Source organism: Coregonus lavaretus (assembly GCF_964263955.1).
Source record: "Coregonus lavaretus genome assembly, chromosome: 2".
Classification (NCBI taxonomy): domain Eukaryota; kingdom Metazoa; phylum Chordata; class Actinopteri; order Salmoniformes; family Salmonidae; genus Coregonus; species Coregonus lavaretus.
The window spans coordinates 85,817,765-85,831,752 of NC_139989.1; the positions used below are offsets into that span (position 1 = coordinate 85,817,765).

General features: G+C 40.5%; 1 protein-coding gene and 1 long non-coding RNA gene across 2 annotated transcripts in view; both read right to left on the reverse strand.

Annotated features, from left to right (window-relative positions):
* LOC311140987 (NACHT, LRR and PYD domains-containing protein 12-like) overlaps nt 1-13,988 on the reverse strand; it is a 76,228-nt gene that overhangs the window by 13,323 nt on the left and 48,917 nt on the right. The gene's annotated exons all lie outside the window — the stretch shown is intronic.
* LOC311142590 lies at nt 11,723-12,385 on the reverse strand. The gene is made up of 3 exons (XR_014614348.1): nt 12,366-12,385; nt 11,959-12,050; nt 11,723-11,799 (listed from the first exon to the last, which is right to left on the reverse strand). It is a non-coding gene; the product is annotated as an uncharacterized lncRNA (long non-coding RNA).

A 13,988-nucleotide genomic window follows, 5' to 3' on the forward strand; every position in this document is an offset into this window, starting at 1 on the left:
CAGTCAAATGTAACAAATAACTACATTTTTTAACACAAATCTGTCCAAATGTACAAAATTCAATACAGTAATATGAGATCTGTACGTAAAACATTACCTTTTTGTCATTTAGCAGATGTTCTTATACAAAAGCATCTTAAGGCTAAATTTATTGATAGAACATTCGTAGGAACATTGTTAAATCTCTGAGCTGGTTCAAAAAAACGTTGTTATTAACGTTGCACTTGAAAAACGCTCATATCTATAGAACTCTGTAGAACTCTGTAGAACTCTATAGAACTCTATAGAACTCTATAGAACTCTGTAGAACTCTGTAGAACTCTGTAGAACTCTGTAGAACTCTGTAGAACTCTATAGAACTCTATAGAACTCTATAGAACTCTGTAGAACTCTATAGAACTCTGTAGAACAGCGTCGTTAGATGTAGAAAGTTGTGAATCGTTAGAAACTATTTTTTTTTCATGCGTCACTTTAAACACAGAAGATCTCCCCTAAGCATAGAATCACATGGTTGACCCCCTGGTTCCGCTCTAGGTTTCTTCCTAGGTTCCTGCCTTTCTAGGGAGTTTTTCCTAGCCACCGTGCTTCTACATCTGCATTGCTTGCTCTTTGGGGTGTTAGACTGGGTTTCTATATAAGCACTTTGTGACAACTGCTGATGTAAAAAATGTCTTCTGGGAAGGCATATGAAGCACTGCTAATGCAAGAGGAACGACTGAAAAAGCATTTAACAGATTACTGTGATGTTTATTATTACTCTATAGGTTATTTACTCCTAAAAGCTTGTGCCGTCAGCGGCAGCGAGCACTCTGCCTTCTAGCACAAGCGAGGGGCATGTTGAGGTACATTTGCTTACCGGGAGGGTTACATGATGTAATTTATTGGCCGGCTGGAAGACGCACTCTTGTCTTATCTATTCCAAAGGTTGTTTAATCGCAATATTAGATATTTCATAATGCATGTATACTAGGGTTGAGGTTGGAGCATCTGACTAGTGATTATTTACCCGGGGTTCAACACCTGCTATAGTCACTATTTAATTGCTCTTCCAAAAGCATCACAGGCCTAATACGAGATATATAGCTAACTAAAGTAATGAGTGACCATTTTAGAAAATCATGGGACATATAGTATTTGGTTGCATGCTATTTTATGTCAATCATATTGCTGCTTGTAGCCTATAACTGATGCTTCGTGGTCTTATGCTGCAATCTGTTGGAAATATTTAGCAATTAAAAGTTAGTAATTCACTTACAGACATTGGTGAGGCAGCTGAGAAATAAAGTGTATTAGATCAGTCTCAAACCTGCCCCACGCCAATTGCTGGACTTTCACACAGAGGTTACTAGGTCAACCAATTCAAACCACATTTAAAAATAAAACAAATGTGTCTTATTTATCAAGTGTTCTGTCTTGCAATTATACATACAATAAAATAACAACAAAATAATCAAAACGCTATTTAATAATATAATAATTGTATTTACTAAGATAATATTATTACTAAAATAGTTTCTAAAAGTGTTCTAGGCTACCCTACCCTAGAATTAGGGGTTAGGGTTACGGCTAAAATAGGTTATAAGTAGGGTAAGAGTTTCTGTATAGCACTTTGTGACATCTGCTGGTGTAAAAAGGGCTTTATAAATACATTTGATTGATTGTTAGGTTTAGGGTTTATATGGCAAAAAACAGTATGGGTTTATGGCACTCTTGCTCCTCCTTGTGGCCGTATGTGGGTACTACATAACTAATTCAAGACACTTGCTTGTCTCATAATCTGAGGTATCAACTGCATCAGATCTACAAATCCATTAGCTAGACCACCTGATTAGACAACAATCACCCCATTATACCCATTCGGTTTGCAACTCAGTGAACCTGAGCAGCATTCGCTCAATTTGATGCCTACGAACGAAGATTTCGATGCATATCAAATTACCCAGCAGCCATTTAGAAACAACAAGTCCTCAAAGAAAAGGTTATTTCTTAATTTAAAAATGTCTTCTGGCTGTTTAAATCGCCCACATCTTGAAAAAGAGGACAGGGACATGCGTTTTGTTTAGATTGTACACTTTTTTCTTAAAACAAATATGGTTAACCATGACCAGAAAATGTTTAATGTTTGATGGCTATCCACCAGCCATCGCCTCTTAAACTGTGTCTCACCTCACTATTGGTGACCACAATATGTATTCAGGTGAACAGTGTGCGCTCACCAAGTAGCTGTAACCTTGTTAATAATCAGTTACCTGAGGTAAACCTTTTATTTATTTATTTTATTTCACCTTTATTTAGCCAGGTAAGCCAGTTGAGAACAAGTTCTCATTTACAACTGCGACCTGGCCAAGATAAAGCAAAGCAGTGCGATAAAAACAACAACACAGAGTTACATATGGGGTAAAAAAAACATAAAGTCAAAAATACAATAGAAAATATATATACAGTTTGTGCAAATGTAGTAAGTTATGGAGGTAAGGCAATAAATAGACCATAGTGCAAAATAGTTACAATTTAGTATTAACACTGGAGTGATAGATGTGCAGAAGATGATGTGCAAATAGAGATACTGGGGTGCAAATGAGCAAAATAAATAACAATATGGGGATGAGGTAGTTGGGTGGGCTAATTACAGATGGGCTGTGTACAGTTGCAGTGATCGGTAAGCTGCTCTGACAACTGATGCTTAAAGTTAGTGAGGGAGATAAGAGTCTCCAGCTTCAGAGATTTTTGCAATTCGTTCCAGTCATTGGCAGCAGAGAACTGGAAGGAATGGCGGCCAAAGGAGGTGTTGGCTTTGGGAATGACCAGTGAGATATACCTGCTGGAGCGCAGACTACGGGTGGGTGCTGCTATGGTGACCAATGAGCTAAGATAAGGCGGGGATTTGCCTAGCAGTGATTTATAGATGGCCTGGAGCCAGTGGGTTTGACGACGAACATGTAGTGAGGACCAGCCAACAAGAGCGTACAGGTCACAGTGGTGGGTAGTGTATGGGGCTTTGGAGACAAAACGGATGGCACTGTGATAGACTACATCCAATTTGCTGAGTAGAGTGTTGGAGGCTATTTTGTAAATGACATCGCCGAAGTCAAGGATCGGTAGGATAGTCAGTTTTACGAGGGCATGTTTGGCAGCATGAGTGAAGGAGGCTTTGTTGCGAAATAGGAAGCCGATTCTAGATTTAACTTTGGATTGGAGATTCTTTATGTGAGTCTGGAAGGAGAGTTTACAGTCTAACCAGACACCTAGGTATTTGTAGTTGTCCACATACTCTAGGTCAGACCCGTCGAGAGTGGTGATTCTAGTCGGGTGGGCGGGTGCCAGATGCGTTCGATTGAAAAGCATGCATTTAGTTTTACTAGTGTTTAAGAGCAGTTGGAGGCTACTGAAGGAGTGTTGTATGGCATTGAAGCTCATTTGGAGGTTTGTTAACACAGTGTCCAATGAAGGGCCAGATGTATACAAAATGGTGTCGTCTGCGTAGAGGTGGATCTGAGAGTCACCAGCAGCAAGAGCGACATCATTGATATACACGGAGAAAAGTGTCGGCCCAAGAATTGAACCCTGTGGCACCCCCATAGAGACTGCCATAGGTCCAGACAACAGGCCCTCCGATTTGACACACTGAACTCTATCTGAGAAGTAGTTGGTGAACCAGGCGAGGCAGTCATTTGAGAAACCAAGGCTATTTAGTCTGCCAATAAGAATGCGGTGGTTGACAGAGTCGAAAGCCTTGGCCAGGTCGATGAAGACGGCTGCACAGAACTGTCTATTATCAATCGCGGTTATAATATCGTTTAGGACCTTGAGCGTGGCTGAAGTGCACCCATGACCAGCTCGGAAACCGGATTGCATAGCGGAGAAGGTACGGTGGTATTCGAAATGGTCGGTGATCTGTTTGTTAACTTGGCTTTCAAATACTTTCGAAAGGCAGGGCAGGATGGATATAGGTCTGTAGCAGTTTGGATCTAGAAAATGGTTAACCTACAGGGTTAACGCTCACCAAGTAGCCGTAACCTCACCAAGTAGCCGTAACCTTGTTAATAATAAGTTACCTAAGGTAAACCTACAGGGTTAACGCTCACCAAGTAGCCGTGACCTTGGTAATAATAAGTTACCTGAGATAAATCTACAGGGTTAACGCTCACCAAGTAGCAGTAACCTTGTTAATAATAAGTTACCTGAGGTAAACCTACAGGGTTAATGCTCACCAAGTAGCTGTAACCTTGGTAATAATAAGTTACCTGAGGTAAACCTACAGGGTTAACGCTCACCAAGTAGCTGTAACCTTGGTAATAATAAGTTACCTGAGGTAAACCTACAGGGTTAATGCAGGCAGGTCTCATTGATAACAATAGTGAAGCTGGCATTGTGACGCAGAACAATGGGCTGGGAATAGAACGTTCTGAAGGCGAGTCGGTGCCACAGAGCTCAATAGAACTAATAGGAGCTGGTAGGGTGAAAAATGCCCAAATATAAGGCCTGTTTTTTCGCAATTACTTCATAACCAGGGACAGCAGGTAATATTATGAAACTGGGCTCCATGGCGGATGCAATGAACTAATTTTATCAGAAATAAACGTTGTAAAAAATGTCACTTGAGGCGCCCCGAAAATAATATTCATAAGTTCAGTCCTTGGACACAGAGGGGTTAAACACTAAAGTTACCATCCATCTAGTGAAGAGAGGAGAACCGGACAGAGGGAGGGTAGGAAGCCAGCATCCGTCAACGAGAGAGGGAGAAGCCCTCCACGGTATTTAACAGGTGGAAGAAACAACCAGGGAGCTCCATCGGTCCACAAGAAATGCAGGCAGCCGGTGATGATGTAGTGGTAGCCAGGATAACTAGGATGCTGCTGGTAGAGTAGCTAGCTTAGCTAGCTGTACAGACTAGCTTGGCTAGCTAGCAGGTCGTTCGTCTGTCCCTCGAGGATGATGACAAATCCGGTGAACCACAAGATGAAACAAGGATAGCGAGTGAAAAGGATCTGGCTACACTCATACTGTCACTGACCATTACGCAAAAAAGCAAATTGAACAATAAACTTCGGTGTCTCAACACTGTAATGAACTCCATCGTTGTTCCCCAAGATCACCTCAGACAACTCTGCGCGTAACTGGACAATATGCTTGGCGCCAAACCGTACGTGGACGCGGACAGTTCTGTACGGGGACGCGGACAGTTCCAGAACGCGGACATGAGCAGAGCAACACAATAAACTAAACCAAGTATTTACAGTGGCTTACATTAGTAATATTCTTTTTTTATTATTATGTAAAACAAAAATCCGTTGTTTTTTAAAACAATATTTTGAGATCTGGGCCCATATCCACAAAGCGTCTCAGAGTAGAAAATTGGTCCTCTCTCTCCCCAGACAGACTCATTTTAGACCACTGACCCCTAAACTTTATCTTGGCCAGGTCGCAGTTGTAAATTAGAACTTGTTCTCAACTGGCTTACCTGGTTAAATAAAGGTGAAATAAAAATTTAAAAAATAAAAACAGATATACAGCATGTTGGTTGTGGTTAACACAGTGACAACTAATTATCTGCCTCACTCTCAGATAAATAAGTAGTACTGCTAGGTTTTACACAGTCAAATATAACAAATAACTAAATTTTTTATAAAGAACTGTACACATGATACATTTGTAACATCAATATAAAAAAATTTAAATAAAAAAAAATCCAGTAATATGAGATCTGTATGTAAAACATTTACCTTTGACTTTAGCAGATGTTTTTGTCCAGTGCCTGGTATCCCAAAAGCATCTTAAGGCTAAGTTAATCGTTAGAACCTTCGTAGGAGCATTGTTAAATCTCTGAGCTGTTTCCCAAAACCATCGTTATTAACGTTGCACTTGAAAACGCTCATATTCTAACACCTGCCTCAGACCACTTGTAGAACAGCTGAGTGCGTCGTTAGATGCTTTTTTGCCCTCCCGCGTCACTTTATACACAGAAGATCTCCGCTAAACATAGAATCACATGGTTAATCCGTCTCTCTGTGACCGCCGATAAATTCAGAACAAAGTTGACTACAAATACAAAGTTGCAAATGTCATTGCAATTGATGCAAACAAGCGACGTATAAAATGATGCTTCAAATGAAAACCGAGATGACTGCATTACAATATAAACAGTAGGCTACAGGCCTATTTCAATCATATTGAAATACGTTTCATGTTCAATCAATTGAGTTCTATTTTGCTACTTGTAGACTACTGTCTGTAATTTGTCTCAATATATTTCATGATGTGTAGCCTAACATGTGCCCAATGATGTGCCAAATCTGTGATTTAGAATAAGCCGCCTCAATATTTGCAGCCGTAGGTGGTAATATCTCTCTAGGAGCTGATCCGTCATCAGTATTGTGAACTAATTATAATGTTAAGGAAAGATTTGAATGGAGAAAACTGATCCAAGAGCAGCGCTCCCTTTCTTTCGATCCTCTAAATAACGACATGCTCCAACAACGCACTTGGCGACCGTTCTCTCTGGTGCGTGGTGCGTGGGAAATACATGTTACATCTTCAGCCGTTCTCTCTGCGTGGTGCGTGGGAAATACATGTTACATCTTCAGCCGTTCTCTCTGCGTGGTGCGTGGGAAATACATGTTACATCTTCAGCCGTTGTAGGAAAGATGCATCTTAAAACACTGGTAAGCCTAAATTCCATCGCTATCGGGAAACCGGGCCCAGAGTGACTTACAATACAGTTGCCATATTGTAGTGTATTCAAGCTTTAAAAATGCTTCTAGAGTTTGTAATTTCCACTTTTAAAATGTCAAACTTGATTTGCCCTGATGAAAAATTTACCGACCACTACAAAAAATGTTCATGAATTATAATGCACATAATAATTTACATTTCCTATTGCTGCAGGATTCTTTTCCTGCTGTGAGAAACTGGGTCAAATTAAGATATGGCATCTGTAAGTGCATTCATGTTAAGATATCTAGGTGAGACAACCACATATCTCAGTCAAATATACAGGATACAAACATTCCATTCCAGCTAAACAATGGATATATAGCATTTAGCCAAAAAAACATGTATTTTTATATACATCTCAAATCCATTAATAAGAAATCTGAGAACAGTAATATTGAAGGTACACAGTAATATTGAAGGTACCCAAGGCAATCATTTCTGCTGAAAAAATTTGTGGATATAGCATTTTGGAAATAAACTTACGAATTCTTAAACAAAATTGTCATCTCACCTCTTAGCTTTGGTGTCATGTCCCCCAGAGAGACTCATTTTAGAGGCAGGGCCCCCATCCTCTCTCTCCCCAGAGAGACTCATTTTAGAGGCAGGGCCCCCCTCCTCTCTCTCCCCAGAGAGACTCATTTTAGACCACTGACCCCTAAACAGAGATGCAGCATGTTGGTTGTGGTGAACACAGTGACAACTAATTCTAGAATGTCCATTGTTCTCTTTTTCTCATGATCTCTTAGAAATAAAATTTTTACTAACAGACATTTATAAAAACAGTCAGGCTATTTAATGCAATCACATGAACATCTGGTTGTGACATCTCTTCTCCACTGTCAATAATAATAATAAGTCACTGTTTGTTAAGGTAGTTATAGACAGTGCAGCAACACAAGGCCATGTCTCACACATATTTGTATTCATTAAAAGTCGGCCATTTGTTGTTTCTTTGTCTTTCCGTCTTTCAATCTGAGAATGTAGACAGATGGGCTAAAACGGGCATGATAAATCTGAGGGGAAATCATTGATACATTCAGAAAGTATTTTTGCAACAAGTAGGAGATTTATATTATGTAAAGTAGGCTAGGTTATAATATATAACAGCGGTTTGTTAGTGATATGCAGATGGAGGTCTATACCTCAGCTATAGCCTACATATCCTAGATGACCAGCCTAAACCTGTTCAGATCAGTTCCCATAACGTTATAGACCTAACAGTAGCAGGAGCCTAGTCCTGATACAGATGGAGGTCTATACCTCAGCTATAGCCTACATATCCTAGATGACCAGCCTAAACCTGTTCAGATCAGTTCCCATAACGTTATAACAGTAACAGTAGCAGGAGCCTAGTCCTGATACAGATGGAGGTCTATACCTCAGCTATAGCCTACATATCCTAGATGACCAGCCTAAACCTGTTCAGATCAGTTCCCATAACGTTACAGGCCTACCAGTAGCAGGAGAGAGCATGTACACTATATATATAAAAGTATGTGGACACCCTTCAAATTAGTGGATTCGGCTATTTCAGCCACACCCGTTGCTGACAGGTATATAAAATCGAGCACACAGCCATGCAATCTCCATAGACAAACATTGGCAGTAGAATGACACCGTACTGAAGAGCTCAGTGACTTTCAACGTGGCACCGTCATAGGATGCCACCTTTCCAACAAGTCAGTTCGTCAAATTCCTGCCCTGCTAGAGCTGCCCCGGTCAACTCTAAGTGCTGTTATTGTGAAGTGGAAACATCTAGGAGCAATAACGGCTCAACCGTGAAGCGGTAGGCCACACAAGCTCACAGAAATATTAACATCATTAAATGAACTGCATTGCCATGAACAGATCTGTGACTTTATGGTCATTTAAATGGGGTTGAATATCCATCCCATCAGATTGTGTAAAGGATTTTATGAGTTGAGAAAAATACTGCCTTGGAAGCATCTCTCTGACCTCACCCTGCTGAAACACACTCAAGTAAAGACCACATAGCTACAGTTATATGCTTTTCTGTTTTTACCCACTTTTACAGCCAATGTATGGACTGGTATCCATATGAATCAGTGGAAAATACAGACTAGTTAGCCATCTCCCATTAGATGGACCCCACGCAGAACTTTCAGCAATGCAGCATCTTCAGTAAGCGAGTATTCCAGACAATCTCTTCTTATGAACCAGTTGCTATTAAATGAAGGTTTTTTGGACAGAAAACCTGCGGCTACGGTAGGATTCTAGGCTAATCTGGGCTGGCACCTCTGTTCCAAGATAGTCAGGAACAGTCGGAGGTGGAGGGGGCTGTGGAGCCATTATCCTGGCGGTGCTTGTGGAAGGGTGGGTAGGCTCTGCACACGGAGCTAACTGGAGCTCGGCAGCATCATCACTGTTGGGCTTGCCGGCGGCCTCGCTGGTTTGATGATGCTGCTGCTGCTCATCACTCTCCTTTGGCTTTGTTTGGCTACTTTTTGTACCATTGTCTGAAGAAGCCTATTGTGGTGAAACTTCAGGAGTACGTTTTCTTTTTTTGAAACTTTTAAATGAGCCACATGGATGCTAACTGGGTACTCAGGTAAAACTAGACAAATACACCTTTTTATTTTGGTATTTTGGGGACCAAATAAATGTACACCAACAGTGGACAATTCCCAGCAAAAGCATGGCGCTACAACTCTCTAGTGGAGAATAGAGGGAGTATTCCCCTTGGAGAATCCAGAGTGGCTCACTGAAGAAAAACATATTGGAGAATAACAACAATCTCAATCTGAAGCTCTAAAGAAAAAAGGGGAATTCCTCTGAAAATCAGGAACACCATTCTTCCTCCTGCCCCACCTATTGTCCCTGTATGAATATTAGTTGGCATCTAATTGAAGAACATACTGCTTTATAGATCCCAGCCTGACAAACAATTGTTTGGGCCTTACTTTGAGCACTTTGCACTGTGCCTCCATTGAGTCTCCATGTGTCAAGCAGTACAGAGAAACGCCCTCTAGATGACAGCAGAGGCCTGCTCTTGGATCTACCCTGTCTAACCACCAGTTTAGTGACCTTGTTCCATCAATATGTCCATACTACTTCACAATCGATTTGAGGTCTTGACCTGCAATGTCCCATTGGGCTCAACCAAGCCGAGAGTGAGGTTCTAGAAAGAGGACTGACTTTCATACCAACTCCTAAACAGGTGGACTGCGGGGAGCTCCGGAGGGATCTACACTTCTATCATAGAAGATTGAAGTTATTAGATCATTTTGATTATGAAACACATTTTCCTCATATACTATTTCCAAACCCCTCACATTGGGAACCTCAGTTGGAGTCAGTGTCAGAAACTATACAGACTGTTATACGTTGGGAGGTGGCTTCCTTTTCACAATTCAGAACCAGACCTGTATATCAGCTTAACCTTACACATTTTAAAAAAAATCAAGCTCTAGAAACATTGAACATCAGAATATAGTGATTAAACCAGCAGATAAGGGGGCTCAGATTGTTGCAATGGATAAAGTGAATATCTTCTTGAAGCCAATAGACAATAGGATAATGGTAAACACTATGTTCCATTGTCCCACTCAACACAACCGGAAAACACAAAGATTAATCCAGGAGATAATGAGTAAACTATATGAGGATAAGTACATTACAGATAAACAGATGGTCTATCTTTTTGGGGCAGATTCTCCAAGGCCTAGGCAGTTTTACTTACTGCCTAAAATACATATCTCCTGAGACGTTGGCGGTTCCCTACGGCTGACCAATAGTAAGTGATTGTGTCTCAGAATCTTCCTGTATTGCTGATTATATTGACTTTTATATCAACCCTCTATCCCAGAAACACCCCAGGTATGTTAAGGATAGTTATGAATGCAGGGTTTATTACTATTGTATTACTCTTTATATTAACTTAGCTACTGACTTGTTCTATTGTTGTTGTCAAGAGGTTAACCTGCTAGTCAGCATTTCATTGCACTGTTAACTCCACGTATATGACAAATAAACCACCTTGAACTTAGAAGGGAAGGGGGAGGACAGCCAGAAAGGGAGGGGAAAAGATGGCCAGCTAAATTACAGTATGTGTCCTCAAATGTTATGTCATCTAAACATCTCACATTAGCTGGAAGAACTGACAAATGAAATGAATTATAGAGGTCTTATAACTTATTCCATTCTACAGGTCCACTGTTTTGTCTCATGTCTCTTTATATTCATATACCCTGGGGACCATGTAGCTGTATTGAAATCACCTTTCCAGACAACCACCTTTCCTCCTAATTTGTATTCATGGTTGTTCCATAAAGAAGCAGAGCTTGTCAGGAAAGGTGAAGATGTCTGTCTCTTATTTATCTGACGCCATATTTCTTATTATGGGACATTATGGGATTCTGCAGTCCCACATTTAAGTGTTGACTCAGATAATATGATGCTCCAAATGGGGCATTAAGTTCTTCTTCCATGTCAACCCAAATTGGCCTATTAAGAGTTCTCAATAAAGACAGCCTATCTGGGCAGTTATAAAGGCTTCTTGCTATAATTACATGTTAGGGAGCTTTAATCCTCCCTTCTAAGTCTTTACCGGTAATCTAGCTTGGTTCATCCTGGCCCTTTTAATAGTCCAAATGAATCATTTTGTCTATGGTGTTAAAGGTGTAGGCAGGTATGGACAGTGGAAACATGCTGATGATGTAATTCAGTTTAGGAGCTTTAACCATCTTTATAACATGTGGCCTACCCCACAATGAGATTTATAGCTTGTCCCAGTTCTTCATCTGGAGTTGAGTTTTGTTCAAACACTGTATTGATTGATTGATTGATTGACTGCAAATACATTCATTCACCATTCAGTTAGTGTTGGAAAAGATGAAGGAATGACATAAAACACACAATAATCAAACTGTATTGATTGATTGATTCACTATTCAGTTAGTATTGGATTGACAAAGGAGTAACACAGAACACACTATAATCACACTTCAAATACATCCAAATACTTTATAGAGGCTAACCTGTTAGTAAATCCATAGTGAGCTTTAAACGTTGTCTTGCTTTGGTCTGAAATACAGAGGACAGAACAATCCGCCCCAATACACCAACCTGAAAGACATCAATTAGACACAAACACAACATAAACAACATGAGTATGCAATATCAAATGCATCTAACTAATCTGATCTGTTTTATGTATTCTTCTTTTTGTAAAGTCGAACATAATCTACATTGGGTCATCTGTGTGTGTGTGTGTGTCTGTTTTACCTGTTCGTGGTGGTTGATACATTTTTCTATCCGAGCTCACAGCTCCCAAACTCTCCACCACTTAACTGGACAGGGGCAGGATAAGCCAGGTACTAAAGGGAGGAGGATGGAAGGAGATGGTGAGAAAGTATATAATGGGTTTAAATGACTACAATTATTCAATATTGAGTCTAGCTACCTAAGTTAGCTAACGTTACAGTAACTTTAACTAGCTAGCTACTGTAGCTAACGTTAGCTAAAACGTACCAACATTTATACAACAATTACCAGCTAACATTACAGGCTATGTAGCTTGGCTAGCTGATGAAAAACCAAGAGTACATTACATCATGTATTGTTTTTAAGTTATTTGATAGTAGTTTGATGAATTATTATCTTAGCTAAGCGAATAGCTAAGGCTCACTCACCTTTCACGTCAATCCGTTGCAAGACATCTCTTACTGGTCGCGTCTCTCCAACCATCCGCGCGCTTCCCGCTTCCAGTTGTCTTTTGACCAACGGTCTCAATTTGAATTCTGCGCTGGAGCGCCCTTTACTCACGAGGGCGCTGCTGGTTCCAAAACGAACCCCTCTTTTGAAAAGGCTTCTTCAAAGAACCCCTGAACAGTGGCGGCTCCTGAAAAAATTCTCAGGAGGGGCAATTTTTCTGATGATTTAGGTGACCTACACACATTTAAAAAAAGATATGTCCAGCAACAACATGAAGACAGGGGCAGCATATAAGTCAATACCAGAAGCATTTATTGACTGATCTCAAAAGTGTTGGCTTACCAGGGTTGGTGGAGCCCTCAGTTTCATCTTTGCCTCGCAAAGCTAACTCAAACACTCCGCAAAACTTCACACACTGGATTAGCCGGCTGAGGATGTGGCGGTTCTTGCTAATGTCGTAGTAAATATATTTGTTATAGTGAATATGGAATATGATATGTTGAGTAAAATGTTGTGCTAAGATCTATTTAGGTCAGGAGCTGGTTATAAGTTCTGTTCCTATCCAATAACAATGGACAAAAGGGTCCTATCTTGTCAGCCTTGTCAGCAGGTGGCCAAGGACAACACCCACGCCATAGGCCTCTCAGTTCTTCCAACTCACGAGTTCTTGCTCTGAGGACACACACACACACAAACACACACACACACACACACATCATCACTGTTAAACACACACACACACACATCATCACTGTTAAACACACACACACACACACACACACAAAAATCCCCTCTCTTAGGCTGAACATTTGAAGACAGAGAACCCGACTCAGAGCCAATGCAACAGTGACAGTAGCCTGCAGGGGACCTCGCCCAACTCATCAGGACCAATCAGAAGATCAGAACTACTAGATTGAACCTACTTCATTTATTGCATAAAATGTCTGCACACAATGTTTCGGGGCTCTCTTCAGATAATAATAATAATAATAATAATAATAATAATATGCCATTTAGCAGACGCTTTTATCCAAAGCGACTTACAGTCATGCGTGCATACATTTTTGTGTATGGGTGGTCCCAGGGATCGAACCCACTACCTTGGCGTTACAAGCACCATGCTCTACCAGCTGAGCTACAGAAAGTGGATACTCATGGATGCGCATTGCAATTGTAAAATGTCAACACAATTGGAGACACCACGTCATTTTTGGAGACATGTTATTGACAGTAAACTATTGTAGATGCGACTGCTAACTAAATAAAACATTTTAGCTGGCTAGCTAATCATCTTAGCTAAATGTGGGGCAAACAATTCAGTTATTTACCGTTAATTTGAGGGATTGGGGTGAAAGAAATCGAGTTACATAGTGATACTTTACGATATACTGTATTGACAATATCGCAATATTTTAGCGCTAGTTGGCTGTACCTGCACCAAAACACCATTATTGTTCCTTCATAGCTTGTTCTCAATCTTTTCACATTGGGAGCAAATTTGTTTTCAGCACTTTTATTTCCATGACTGATCAAAACTCGTTCTCATGGCTTTCTGATCCCTCTGCAACAGACATATGGTGCGCAATAAAATCACAGTATCG